The sequence below is a fragment of the Schistocerca serialis genome, chromosome 3 (assembly GCF_023864345.2).
Source record: "Schistocerca serialis cubense isolate TAMUIC-IGC-003099 chromosome 3, iqSchSeri2.2, whole genome shotgun sequence".
Lineage (NCBI taxonomy): Eukaryota > Metazoa > Arthropoda > Insecta > Orthoptera > Acrididae > Schistocerca > Schistocerca serialis.
Window position 1 is genome coordinate 566067492 of NC_064640.1, and position 14625 is coordinate 566082116.

Genomic DNA, 14625 nt, shown 5'->3' on the forward strand with positions numbered 1-14625 from the left:
AAATTTGGTGTTCTCAGCACACTCTTGACACTGTGGGTCTCGCAATACTGAATTCCCTAACGATTTCGGAAATAGGATGTCCCATGCGTCCAGCTCCAACTACTATTTCGTCTGTTAATTCCCGTCGTGCGGTGATAATCACGTGGTAAACCTTTTCACATGATTTACCTGAGTACAAATTATAGCTCTGCCAATGCACTATCCTGTTACACTTTGTGTCCGAGATACAAGTACATATAGCTATCCTACGACTTTTGTCGTCTCAGTGAATAAGGAAGATCTACAATCCCGGTGGTGGCGCATTGGCTGCGGCTGTGGAAAAACAGCAATATAGCTCCAGAGCTTCACTATGATCTGACATCTCAGTCGTAAGGTGTGTATGAACTGCTCCCTTCATAAGAAAGTCAGGAAATACCCGAACGTTTATGAGAATGACTATACTAGGAGAGACAGTTTAAGGTTACGGGGCGTATTTTTACTTCACTTCGGATTATTTTTTTGAGTTCCGGTAGCATTTCCATTGTTTGACGGGGAGGTAATTCTCGTTGGCCGTGTAACTATCGGGCCGCGTTTACGAGCAGGCGGCTTTCGAGAACATTCCAGGCGGGCGATATAGCTCTGCCAACTCAGCTCTTACATCCAGTATTTTCGGAACAAGCGGGCAGAGAATTTTCTGCCGTCGTGGCTATATTGTCAGTACTTCAGAACGAAAGAGGACGTAGATTTTAAAGATATCGGAACCATGGCGTCCGACAGCGTTTTGAATGTTCGTTTACGAGTGGCAAAGCCCGTGTTAGATCACTTTGTCAGAGCTTAAGCGTGGTATCTCCGATGCAAGGAAGTAAATTTTGACGTATAAAAATACTGGTTGAGCATCTCGAGTGAGCTTATCTAAATAGTGTAAGAAAATAAAATGTTAACTTACGAACAAGAAGAATGTTGATGTCATATCTTCTCATATGCCCGAATAATAAATGCCACGATCAATTGGTGAATCGGAGGATGTGAAGAATGGCCTTAGTCCGTTAACAGCCATCAGATAGCATGGAAACGTGCTACTATGCCTCATACACATTAGTAGACGCAATTTCTAAGTATTAGTGAGTAGTGAGTTCAAACGGTACAAATTGGTCTGTTTGTCACATGACTGCATTTCAGCTCATACAGATCATGCTAAAATAGCACGACTTTTGGAAAAAGCTGTCAACTGTTTTGCTATAGGATCCGTAGTCAGATTTCTCCGTCGCGTGGCTGAGGACAAATAGTTTGCTCAAGGCATTTTTTGTGATCTAGGGAAGGCTTTTGACTGTGTGGAACATGTATTATTTTCAGGAGGAAGAATTTCTATGGCATTAAATTTCTTTAACTGTTAAAGTCGTGTTTACAAAACCGCGAACAAGTTGTCTGTATTGGGAAAGAAATGTCCAGTATAGAAAATATTAATATAGATGCTTCACATAGAACTGGAATTGACCCTTTTCTCTTCTAATAATGATAAGTTACGTGTCCTCATTTATTAGACCCAGGATACTAACATATGCAGACGAGAACTTGACTGCACAGTAACAGTGACCTAAGTAGCCTTAAAACGAGTGTTGAAATAACAGTTGCTCAAGCTTCCGTCAGATGATCCTAGCTATGTAAAGCTATTGCGGTATACTTTAATGAAAAATTATTTTTAGGCCAACAGATAAAACTTAATAGTGGTAAGTTATCTGATGTAATTTATTCGTTAAGGTGACTTATGCATTGTGTACGACAAATATACGTCGGAACAACTACTTTTTCTTCTTCCAAAGCGTAGTATCAAATGGTACTATCTTGAGGGGAAACGCAAGTTCTATGAATGACGTCTTAATACTACAGCCGAAAGTTATCAGGGCAATTAAAGGTTCTTTGTGTAAAGCACATTTAATACCTTCCTTCTGTGAACAAAAAAATCATGAAGCTAATGATGTTTTTACACAAACCAGTTTTTTATACAGTGAAATCTTGCCACAGTCACGAATGATGATGAGGATGATGATGATGATGATGATGACGAAATGACGAGGACAACACAAACACCCAGTCCGCGGGCAGAGAAAATCCTCAACCCGATGAAGATAATGAACTTATAGAGGGTGTTACAAAAAGGTACGGCCAAACTTTCAGAAAACATTCCTCACACACAAAGAAAGAAAATATGTTAGGTGTACATGTGTCCGGAAACACTTACTTTCCATGTTAGAGCTCATTTTATTACTTCTCTTCAAATCACATTAATCATGGAGTGGAAACACACAGCAACAGAACGTACCAGCGTGACTTCAAACACTTTGCTACAGGAAATGTTCAAAATTTCCTCCGTTAGCGAGGATACATACATCCACCCTCCGTCGCATGGAATCCCTGATGCGCTGATGCAGCCCTGGAGAATGGCGTATTGTACCACAGCCGTCCACAATGCGAGCACGAAGAGTCTCTACATTTGGTACCGGGGTTGCGTAGACAAGAGCTTTCAAATGTCCCCATAAATGAAAGTCAAGAGGGTTGAGGTCTGGAGAGCGTGGAGGCCATCGACTTGGTCCGCCTCTACCAATCCATCGGTCACCGAATCTGTTGTTGAGAAGCGTACGAACACTTCGACTGAAATGTGCAGGAGCTCCATCGTACATGAACCACATGTTGTGTCGTACTTGTAAAGGCACGTGTTCTAGCAGCACAAGTAGAGTATCCCGTATGAAATCATGATAACGTGCTCCATTGAGCGTAGGTGGAAGAACATGGGGCCCCATCAAGACATCACCAACAATGCCTGCCCAAACGTTCACAGAAAATCTGTGTTGATGACGTGATTGCACAATTGCGTGCGGATTCTAGTCAGCCCACACATGTGGATTGTGAAAATTTACAATTTGATCACGTTGGAACGAAGCCTCATCTGTAAAGAGAACATTTGCACCGAAATGAGGATTGACGCATTTTTGGATGAACCATTCGCAGAAGTGTACCCCTGGAGGCCAATCAGCTGCTGATAGTGCCTGCACACGCTGTACATGGTACGGAAACAACTGGTTCTCCCGTAGCACTCTCCATACAGTGACGTGGTCAACGTTACCTTGTACAGCAGCAACTTCTCTGACGCTGACATTAGGGTTATCGTCAACTGCACGAAGAATTGCCTCGTCCATTGCAGGTGTCCTCGTCGTTCTATGTCTTCCCCAGTCGCGAGTCATAGGCTGGAATGTTCCGTGCTCCCTAAGACGCCGATCAATGGCTTCGAGCGTCTTCCTGTCGGGACACCTTCGTTCTGGAAATCTGTCTCGATACAAACGCACCGCGCCACGGCTATTGCCTCGTGCTAATCCATACATCAAATGGGCATCTGCCAACTCCGCATTTGTAAACATTGCACTGACTGCAAAACCACGTTCGTGATGAACACTAACCTGTTGATGGTACGTACTGATGTGCTTGATGTTAGTACTGTAGAGCAATGAGTCGCATGTCAACACATGCACCGAAGTCAACATTACCTTCCTTCAATTGGGCAAACTGGCGGTGAATCGAGGAAGTACAGTACATACTGACGAAACTAGAATGAGCTCTAACATGGAAATTAAGCGTTTCCGGACACATGTCCACATAACATCTTTTCTTTATTTGTGTGTGAGGAATGTTTCCTGAAAGTTTGGCCGTACCTTTTTGTAACACCCTGTATAAATACTGTATTTTGCTCTACACAAAGTATAAGTTGCCAGAAGAAAAACAAAGAAGAAACATACATTGTTACACCACAAGAAACAATAGATGCGTCTCTACTCTGTGCCATAGACTGTCAGAATCTATTAAAAGTTACAAACTTATGAGGTACAAGCTATTAAATAAGCTTTCAGAAACTGTACGAGATCTACCTGAACAAGCATTCGGTCAATATATGTATGACTGGTTGCTATTCTGCTATGTAATGAAAATTATTAGCTGTAATGTAGCAGCTACATTTCGTCGTCCAATGTAGGGCCTATGCGACAGTCTATCTTGCTGCATGACTACGATAATGCAACAGGTGTAACGTTAGTAGCCAAACTATTGTACGAAGGTTGCCCAGAAAGTAATGCACCGCATTTTTTTTTTCTCAGCCAAAAACAATGCTACGAATGCGAAACGTTACATATGTTTTACTTTAAGTCTCCTGACAGGGCACGCCAAATTTCTGTCACTTCCGACATATAGCGTAGTTGCAGGACAGTTTCAAAATGGCGTCTGTAGGTGATGTACGTTACAAGCAACGTGCCGTCATTGAATTTCTCAGTGCAGAGAAAGAAACTGTGGGTAATATTCACAAACGTTTGTGCAAAGTCTGTGAAGCATCTGCTGTCGACAGAAGCACAGTTAATCGCTGGGCACGGAGGGTGAGGTCATCAGAAGGCGGTTCGGCGGAGCTCCACGATTTGCAGCGGGCGGGGAGACCATACACGGCTATCGCACCTGACAGCCCTGATCTAGCCCCCTCGGATTTCCAATTGTTTTAGGCCATTAAAGGTTGCCATTCGTGGAAGGCATATTGAGGACGATGGGGAGGTGGTTCACACAGTGAAGCACTGGCTCCGCCTCCAGCCCTTGTTTCGCGCTGGAGGAAGGCCATAGAACGGGTTGGAGATTACGTAGAAAAATCTTGTGTGTAGGTAAAACACCATTCTTTCGTGTGTGTAATTCTCATCATGTTCTATAAAGAATTGTTGAAGGAAAAGAATTCGGTCCATTACTCTCTGGGCAAACCTCGTGTTTGGTCGATGTGTAAGTTCATAGCGGTTTTGCATAACAACACATACACATAACAGCGACTTTAGTCATCAGTAATATAGTATTATTCACTGTTTATAACAGTCTGCCAACTGTGGGCTTACTTTTAAATTCGGCGACTGTAGAAACCAAATGGTTTAGAGGCGAAGAACTCGTTTAGGCATGTTCGGAGCGCATTTTCATCCGAAATGGAAGTTTCTTGAAGACTGTTCAACAGGGAGCGGAAAAGGTGAGAATCTGTGGGCGCAAGATTAGGCGAATAAGGTGGGCGCGGAATGACTTCCCAATCTAACTTCTGTATAGCGGTTGTCACCAGTCTAGCAGAATGCGGGTGGGCGTTATAGTGGATTGCACTACGCCACGCAGCCTTCCTGGTCGTTGTTCTTGGATTGCGTTTGCAAGACGTCTGAGTTGTTGACAATAAATGTCAGCAGTGACGGTTAAACCTTGGTGAAGCAATTCGTAGTACACTAAACCCTTGCTGCTCCACAAGATGCATAACATTATCTTTTGCCGATACGCCCAGGTGTTTACACAGGAAGTTACTGCTTAGTTGGGCTCAACCACTGCTTTCTTTTCCGTATGTTAGCATAAAGACAACATTTCTGGTCATCAGCAACGATACAGGATATGAATGATCGGTGTTGTTCTCGACTCAGTTAATGACGAGCTAGTAGAGATGCACATATGGCCACCCTCAAATCTTTTGTGATTTTGGTTTAGAGCATGCCGTAGCCATACACCAGATTTTTGAACCTTCCCCATTGCACGCAAAGTCACACGATGGTGAAATGATCACATTTCATCACATTCTCCAGTCCTTGAACACACTGACGTAGATAATTGTGGATGCATTTAATCGATCTTCTTCAAATCCAGAAAATCTTCCAGAACATGGAGAGTCACTAATGTCAAAACGAGAAAACTATTCTCTTGCGGTGCTCTGTCCGATGGCATTATCCCCATGCACTGCGTATATGTTATTGGCTGCCTCCGCTGCTGTCACATCTATACTGAACTGAAACAGAGGAATATGTGTAAAAGGTTCTGATTTTTCCACTTGGCCCTCAATTTTCTAGCGTCCAAAGCTCCACTCATTATCTCCAGAAATGTCCAAATGTGTGTTAAATCTTATGGGACTTAACTGCTAAGGTCATCAGTCCCTAAGCTTCACACTACTTAACCTAAATTATCCTAAGGACAAACACACACACACCCATGCCCGAGGGAGGACTCGAACCTCCGCCGGGACCAGCCGCACAGTCCATGACCGCAGAGAATTAGACCGCTCGGCTAATCCCGCGCGGCCCACTATCTCCGAATGACAAAATGACAATACGTAAACTGAAATAGGAACAGTGAAATACAAATAAAAAATGACAATCGATAAATAAACCAATAGCAATTGGAATACCAATATGCAAAACCAAAACGCTATGAACTTATGACCCACCTTAATATTTTCGAATTTTCAGTTGCATTGTACTAAACATATGACATAGTCTAACACTGTAATGCCCCAACAACAAAACTGGTACTATGATTATTATTATTATTATTATTATTGAGAGTCCTGCAATGGATGGGGCTCCACATGGGCACCTACTGGGAGATATTTCGTTGCTGTATGAGGCGATGGATAACACGCTGCTACGTCCTTTTCGTAGGCTTAGGTCCAATAGGTTCTTCAGCACTGTCGCTAGCAAAATGTACTCTTTACGGTCGAGTCCCAATTCAGCTTTCTTTAGTGTTTGTAATAGAGCACATGTGGTGGAACTGACTGTAATATTTAGTAGCATAGAGCTGATATTCATTAGGGTGCGTGTCCTAAATATTGTATATCATGACTATTTTTGCTAAGAATCACATTACAGTCGAATTGAAGACCCACAGAGATTGTTTTTGTAGTAATTTATCGTCCAGCACAAACATATTAATTTCAAAACTAAATTGATCTGTTTAGGTCATCCTCAGATCATAAACACAAGCAATGGTCCAACCGCACCACTCCGAAAGATGCCATATGTTTCATATTTCTCAATCCTGTGAAGAGAGAAGATGCTGGAAACTTAATAAATGTGACAAGTGACTGTTCTACTTAAGTTTACCCTATCCTTTTCCATTTAATCCTTCATCGTGAGGAGCTATACGGCAAAATTTAATAACAACGAAAATGGGACAATTCGAAAACCTGTACCTGAATACGCCTACCTTTGTTCCTAATATAGTCTACCAGGAGAATTTGGGAGCTTCTGTTCCAGGAGTTACCAGTCGGTCACTGATACCAACTGGGAAATTAAGATTTTACTAGGTCATGTAATGTAAATCGGACTTAAACACCTGCACAGAGATGCTCTAATAGTTATATTTAAAAAATTGGAAAACGTTTGAAGGGAACGAAGTAATTTGAAAAACATGGAAAGTGTAATAAAATGGGACGGAAAAAATTAATATAACAAAGCTGGTACCTAGGAACTACCAGACATAAATTTCAGTCATACCCCTCAAAGATATTCACAGCGTATTCGTACATTAGACCAACAATTTACGTCCACTGACTACCGCGAGACTGAATACGACAAGCTGGTGTTGCAAAGAATTCACATTGTAAGGGAAGTAATGTAAGTGGAGCAAAGCGCATGGCGAATCATTCTAGCATCGAGGAGGGTCGTAAATCCACTTACAGAAGTGGCTTTGACGAAGGGCAAAGTGTTGTGGCTCGGCGGGTGAACTAGAGATCAGAAACAGAGCGACCACTACGAGTCTGAGGTTCGGGTTGCATACTTCACAAATCAAGGCGCCACTGTCAAATCAGTGCTAACGGGCTTGATTCGTTTCCGTTGTTGCTCTGCGAGAATGATGAGTGTGAGAACTGTGGCGCTGCGGTCGCTTTCTACTCGTCGACTCGCTCTCTCTTACCGAAATGTGAAGGAGTGTAAGGCCAGTCGTGACTCATTGCCACTAGGGAAGACGAGTACGCGATCGTGCTGCCGTAAAGCAGCACCGACAAGGCGAAATGACCGATTGTCGCGATCAGATGACCTTTACGAAGCTCTGTTTTGTGAGACTGTGGAGGGTGTAGCACGAAAATTAACTGATGCAAAGTATACAATTGCAACTGTGTTCCATTGCAGGAGTGGTATCTGGAATAAACTTCACCCTATATATAGGTTCCAGACCACAAACATGCAGTATTCGTCCAATGAAAACAAAATGGTTGGACTCTTGTGTATTCCACATCCACCATGAGGAAACATACGGGCTGTGACAACCGAAAGCTGGTCTCAGCACCACGTCACTATTACATTCTAGCGACAAAAAAACGCTCTATTTGTGTATCCATTTGGTCATGACAACTTGCATTTAAGGGATAACAGCGAGTTGAGTGGCTTATAATTTACTTTTGTAATTTATTTTAATAATTGTCCGCTCCCGGTAGCTGAGTGGTCAGCGCGACAGAATGTCAATCCTAAGGGCCCGGGTTCGATTCCCGACTGGGTTGGAGATTTTCTCCGCTCAGGGACTGGGTGTTGTGTTGTCATCATTACATCCCCATCGACGCTCAAGTCGCCGAAGTGGCGTCAAATCGAAAGACTTGCACCCGGCGAACGGTCTACCCGACGGGAGGTCCTAGTCACACGAGATTTACATTTTAATAATTAATCACTATTTAAAGATTCCACTTCATCTTCTTGTAATGTTTTTGGTGCTGTCGTTAGACACTCGGTAACGCCTCGGAAGTGTGTATGTGTCACGTAACTGTTTGGGCATTCTCTGAATATATATTAAATATGAAAATAAATTTACAGCTTTCTTTGAAAAAGTTTTGTCTGTGTAAATGTATACATAAACAGAACAATATTCACTACTAAGAGATCAGTCGTTATATTGGTGTATAACTTTCTTCAGCCACGTACGCAACACGAACATTTTTTGACATTTCAACTTGCTCTTGAGAATGGCCATAAGCCGAAATCATGATTGTGTGATATAAATGAGTGGTAATTTATTGTTTAATGGCGCAAAATTCTTTCGAATCAGTTAAAAATGTAGAGGGAGCCCGCGGTTATACTTGCGAACTCTTGTACTCGCTCTCCTTTCTGAGCGAGTCTAGCCTGCTTGCACCCGATACAGACTCAGGTGACGAATGGGCTGCGGCGGAGGCTCACGAGTCCAGTCTGTGGGCACACGAAGATGGCGAGTTCGGAGATGACGTCACAGGACTCACTGGCGAGTTTCAAACCAGTGTATAGAGCTCATTTCTGGTCTGTACTCCGAAAGAGCATCTTGGAAGAGGTGTAGCTGGTCGGCTGTTCGCGTGCTACTATAGTGAGCATCAATGGAAAGCCGTTGAAGGGCGGTGAAACCACGAGTAAGACACAAGTTGTTGGACCACGCATCATCACACGCGGTGCAGGTCCGAAGTTTACCCGCTCTCTAAAGCAGGCAGATCTGACGACAGAGAAGAGCGCTGGTGCAGGCACAATCGTTTCTGTTCACACCGTTCCAGGCGCATTGTTTAACATGTGGCTTCACAGCAGATGACCCATACGTGCTCCGGTGCTGACGCGACGACGTTGTTAATTGACATTTCTGAGGACTTTGGATTACCAAAATTGGATCATGAATTTATGGAAATGCGTTGCCTGGTTGGACGAATCACGTATCTTGTTACACAAGGTCTATAGTCGTGTTCAGATACACCGTCATCCAGACGAACGGCTACTCGAAACATGCCCCGTGCCACGGACGTAGGCCAACTGATTACTGCTATTGATTGGGTGACATTCACCTGGACTTCCACGGCGCCGTAGTATTCGAAGGCACTAATACAGATGTTCATCACGTGAACATTATTGCGAAACACCTTCATCACTTCATGGTTTATGTCTTCCCCGACGGCGATGGGATCTTCCAATTGGATGACTGTAAGTGTTGTAAGGTCAGCATCGTGCTACAGTAGTCTGAAGAACATGCCAGTAAACTCACGTTGTTGTTTTGGCTACTAAATTCGCCTGAAATAAATCCGATAGAATCCAGCTGGGACGCTATTCGGATGCCTGCCCCGTGCCCAGGAATCACCAGTCCGCAGACTGTGTGACATGTGTATAGACATCTGATGTCACACAACGGAAACCTACCAAGGATTTGTCGAATCAATGCCACGATGTTACGTTGCGTTCCAGCGGTGGATCAGCACGCTATTAACTAGGTGATCATAATATTTTGGTTCATTAATGTATTTGTGTATCGGTCGTCAGCTGCTGAAGTCTATTTTGTGCAATTATCCCCCTGTAGTTCAGCTGGAAGGGGTTCCTGACGCCAGGCGTTGAAATCGGCGCTGATCTGATTCAGAGTAGACCGTCGATTGTCCCGTATGGTTCTGCAGAGGCGACGTCATGTCTATTCGTTGGACATTTGCGGTTATCCTGTGTGATGGTCTGCGCCTGTGGACACATTGTTTCTTTGCTACTGAATTTCGGTATTAGCACTGTTGAAGATGGAAACAAGAACTCTTGTGTAAAATCCGATACGCTACGCGTCTTGCGCCAAATGTCATTCCACGTTCAAATGTGAACAACTGCCGTCCTGGTGCTATGTTAACCACATGACTGTCTGTAACAGACTGCTCAGATATCGTGTCTACCCTCTCGCCTTACGCCGCATGTAGTAACAACATACAGCGTCGCACAAGGCACGCTTTCTTCAAGCCGGACAATCCTACCCATGAATTGTGCCCACTCAGTTTTTATCCAAACAAGCATTAAAAAGGAAACGGACATTAAAGCCAAGTATTGACACAAAAAACAAAAATATTTCTTTCTTTAAGCTGTTGCTGCATTACAAAATTCGTGATTCCAGTTGGACAACGAAGGGCATCTTACTCAGGCCTGCCCACTGCTGCTCACTGAAAACTGAAATCGTCGGAGTACTTTTTTGTTTCCTTTTTTTTTTGGCAAAGTACGAAAGTATCTGCGCCCATAACGGAACATTTCTCGGAGTCGAATATGGATGGTTCTTTTCCAGGATCGTCACTGGTTCAAGAACTTCCGTACTTGCGCATATGCCCGCATCTCGTGGTCGTGCGGTAGCGTTCTAGCTTCCCACGCCCGGGTTCCCGGGTTCGATTCCCGGCGGGGTCAGGGATTTTCTCTGCCTCGTGATGGCTGGGTGTTGTGTGCTGTCCTTAGGTTAGTTAGGTTTAAGTAGTTCTAAGTTCTAGGGGACTTATGACCACAGCAGTTGAGTCCCATAGTGCTCAGAGCCATTTGAACCATTTGAACTTGCGCATACCTTCTCTAACTTACTAGCAGATACTGGTGGCAGATTTCTTCTTCGCACGGGATTATTTGTCGAATCACGAGAAGATTATTTTCTTATTATTAGAATTGCTTTAGTTCATCTTTTTCTTTACGATATAGTTTTTCCAGCTTTGCATTTGAGTGTCGGTTATTGAACGTCTGCCACTGCTTTGTGTCCTTGTTTGGGATAGAGATAGAACGAGATTTATTGCTGAACAGAATGCGACTCTATTCATCAGTAGTCCATGGTTCCGTGTCTCGTTACTACTCCAAACGCAGCCGTTTGTGTTCTGGTGTCAACAACTGTCTACGCACGGAACGTTAATTCCCTAGTCAGATTGCTGCTAGTTTCCGACAAGTGATACAGGCTTACACAGAATGTTGCTGGGAGCCTATTACTTGCTCTGGGATGAGAGGTGCAAATGTGAAAGGGTTACGATATGCTCGGTGCACAATATGACGATCCTCTCACAAATCTGGGTATGCACGAATAGAGCAGTTGACGAAATAGAGATCCACTCTGTCGAGTGCTGATAACGCTGTCTAATACGCTTGCGCAATATCCCCAAATCCTTCACAGTGATAACATCTGATGATGCTTTCGTCCCTTATATACTCTAAAAGGTCCTACAACAACACTAATCACCAATAGTACTAAGGCACTCTGGTGGCCGTTGTAACTGTAGCAGGCAATTGTAATTCTAATCATTTACATACCCGCCGACGCTTTGTATTTGAACCTGTAGGAACTTACATTCACATACAACCATTTGTTCTGGGTGCTTCACTTGGTTATCACGCATTGTATTTTGCTAAGCAATTAAGTTAAATAGTAAAGAAATATCTTGTGCCCTGATTTTCTGAGTCCCCAAGACGAGAATGAGACGAAAATTGCACATCATTATTCCTTCTCTGTAGAAATAATTTTGGATCAGGTTAGTTTTAATGAAACGCCTTTCAAATTGCAGTTACTGGTGATCACCCAGTGATGACCGTTAGAGAGACTCCTTGATTTAAAGGGACGCAAGGAGTGCAGGGATATATCCTTTGCAGGAAGTAGGAGGTTAAGACCATCTACGTAATTGTAACCTAACAGATCTGGCAAGTTTCTTCAGAACTAGCTTGTAAGACGGAAATAGGCTTTTGTAGGAACGGCTGCTTAGTGTGGCAATAATGCCTATCCTCACAGTCTGTAGTTGTATTGCTGGGACCGAGTTTTAAGTGGAACCTAGCATGGTCACTCAGCATCACTTTTGTCGATGTCATGGAGCAGTCAATAAGTGGGGGCCGTATAGTCAGTGTTAGAGGACGTCGTGTTAGTGTTTGGCTGAAAGGCCTCATGTACGTATGGAAGTAGTGAGAGCCTTTTAAAATCGATTATAACGTTTCGTCTTCGTGAGATATAAATTATGTAAGTGATTTACGCGATCGGTGGACAGCCGCTGGCACCATCGGCAGAACATGGTGAGATGCTGCGGCCTGCATCCCGCGCACACGTTATACTCTACTATTGTCCCTCGTTGCTAGTATTTCTCTCTCTCTCTCTCTTCCCTTTCAAACCAATAATGGCTTCCTCGATATCTATTTATATGCCTATTATATGACGAACAACTGTTTCACATATTGAAATTTAATCCTGGGATTCAACTTAACTGTAATAAGTACAGATTTACTACCTGATGCGACAAATGAAAATTTATGCAGGACCGGTGCTCGAACCCGGATTTCCCTGTTTATCGCAAACGTTCGTTTGCCACTTACGCTATCCAAGCACGCCTCCCGTACCAACCTAAACTTCCATATGTCTCACAATTATCTTTCTTCCTATAGATTACACTAAATTTTTTTCTTCATCTGGTTTATAAATGGGTAGATTTATCTAATTTTATGGTGCTGAATAGACTGGTAAAATCAGTTTTTCTCTATGACGTCACATTTCCTAGATACACAGCAGTATAAAAAATGGTAATAGCGAAATTTGACATAATTAAGTCAAACAAAGTACACATTCATAACGTTTGAAATCAATACTATTTTGTATGTATATATGGGAATGATGCCAATAAAAGGGCCAAATTAGTTCAGAAGATGTTTTCATCTTTAATCGTCTTTCGTTTTTAAAAAAATGCGACGACGGAGCTCTTCTTTCGTTTGCCGTTTCATCACTCCCCCTCGCAAGACCCCAACAGCAGTCACCCATCATCGAAGGTTCCAATGGCCTTGGTAACGGTGTTCCATGGTAAGAATGTCTTGGTGAAAGCGTTCACCATGCTCATCACTTCCAGTTCCCAAATTTTCCGGGAAGAAATCAAGGTGAGAATGTAAAAAGTGAATTTTAAGCGACATTCTACACCCCATGTCCTTATGGTTGTCCAACAGATCATTCACAATGGTAACACAGTTTTGTCTTTTCTGTTACCCAAAAATCCCTTCACAATTGCTTCAAAAGAAGACCAAGCAGCTAATTGGGTATCTGTGAGTTTGGTATCAAAGGTTAGATCTTTCAGCAATTTTCTTATTTATGGTCCAACAAATATACCCTCTTTCAGCTTTTCCTTACTTAATTTGGGAAACTTTTCTTTTAAGTGATTGAAGGCCTCACCTTCTTTATCCAGAGTTTTTACGAAGTTCGTGATAAGGACCAACTTGATATGAAGGGAAGGCAAAATGATTTTATCAGGCTCAACCAATGGGGTATTGTTCACATTTACTTTTCCCGGAACATATGATTTCCTTATAGGCCATTCCTTGACTGTATAGTGGTTCTTGTTGTCACGGCTGTCCCACAGATACAAAAAGCATCAGTATTTCATGAATCCAGTTCGTAAATCTGCAAAGAGTGCAACAACTTTTAAATCACAGCAAAGCTTCCATTCATGATCCTTATATCTGATTGCCTCTAGAAGCAATGCCATGGTTTCAATAGTTTCTTTCATGTCTACGGCGTAAGCCAAAGGTACAAATGGAAATGCATTGCCATTATGCAGTAGTACTACTTTCAAGCTGGTATTACTAGAGTCAATAAATAGTCGCCACTCCTGTGGATTATGTTGTACACCTAGCTACATCATCAGACCATTGACATTTCTGCATACACACACTGAATACTGCATATCGAAATACTGAGCGAAGGAAGCACCACTTGACTGAAACAGGAAATTTTTGTCCCTGGAGCTAGAAGGTTCCGTTACTGCAGTCTCGACCCCAAGAGTGCAGCTTGATGTTTCAAAAGTTGTAGATCGCGAACCAAATCGTTCAATTCCTTTTGATTATAGAGATGAGGCGAAGTGTCATGATATTGAGGGTAGTACTCTTCTGTATGTTCAATACTTTCTGATTCACTTGCCATGGTGTCTGGTTCCGTGGCTTTCAAGCTGCAGACAGGAACAGGCAACCCCTCATCACGGGGCACGGGCAAATCCACTGAAGATACATTTGGATACTTTATTTTATGTCTAGTTTTGTTTGAATGTCCCGAAACATTTGTAAGACAGAAGTAACAGTCTGAATAATGGTCTTTACTCTCAAACCACACCGT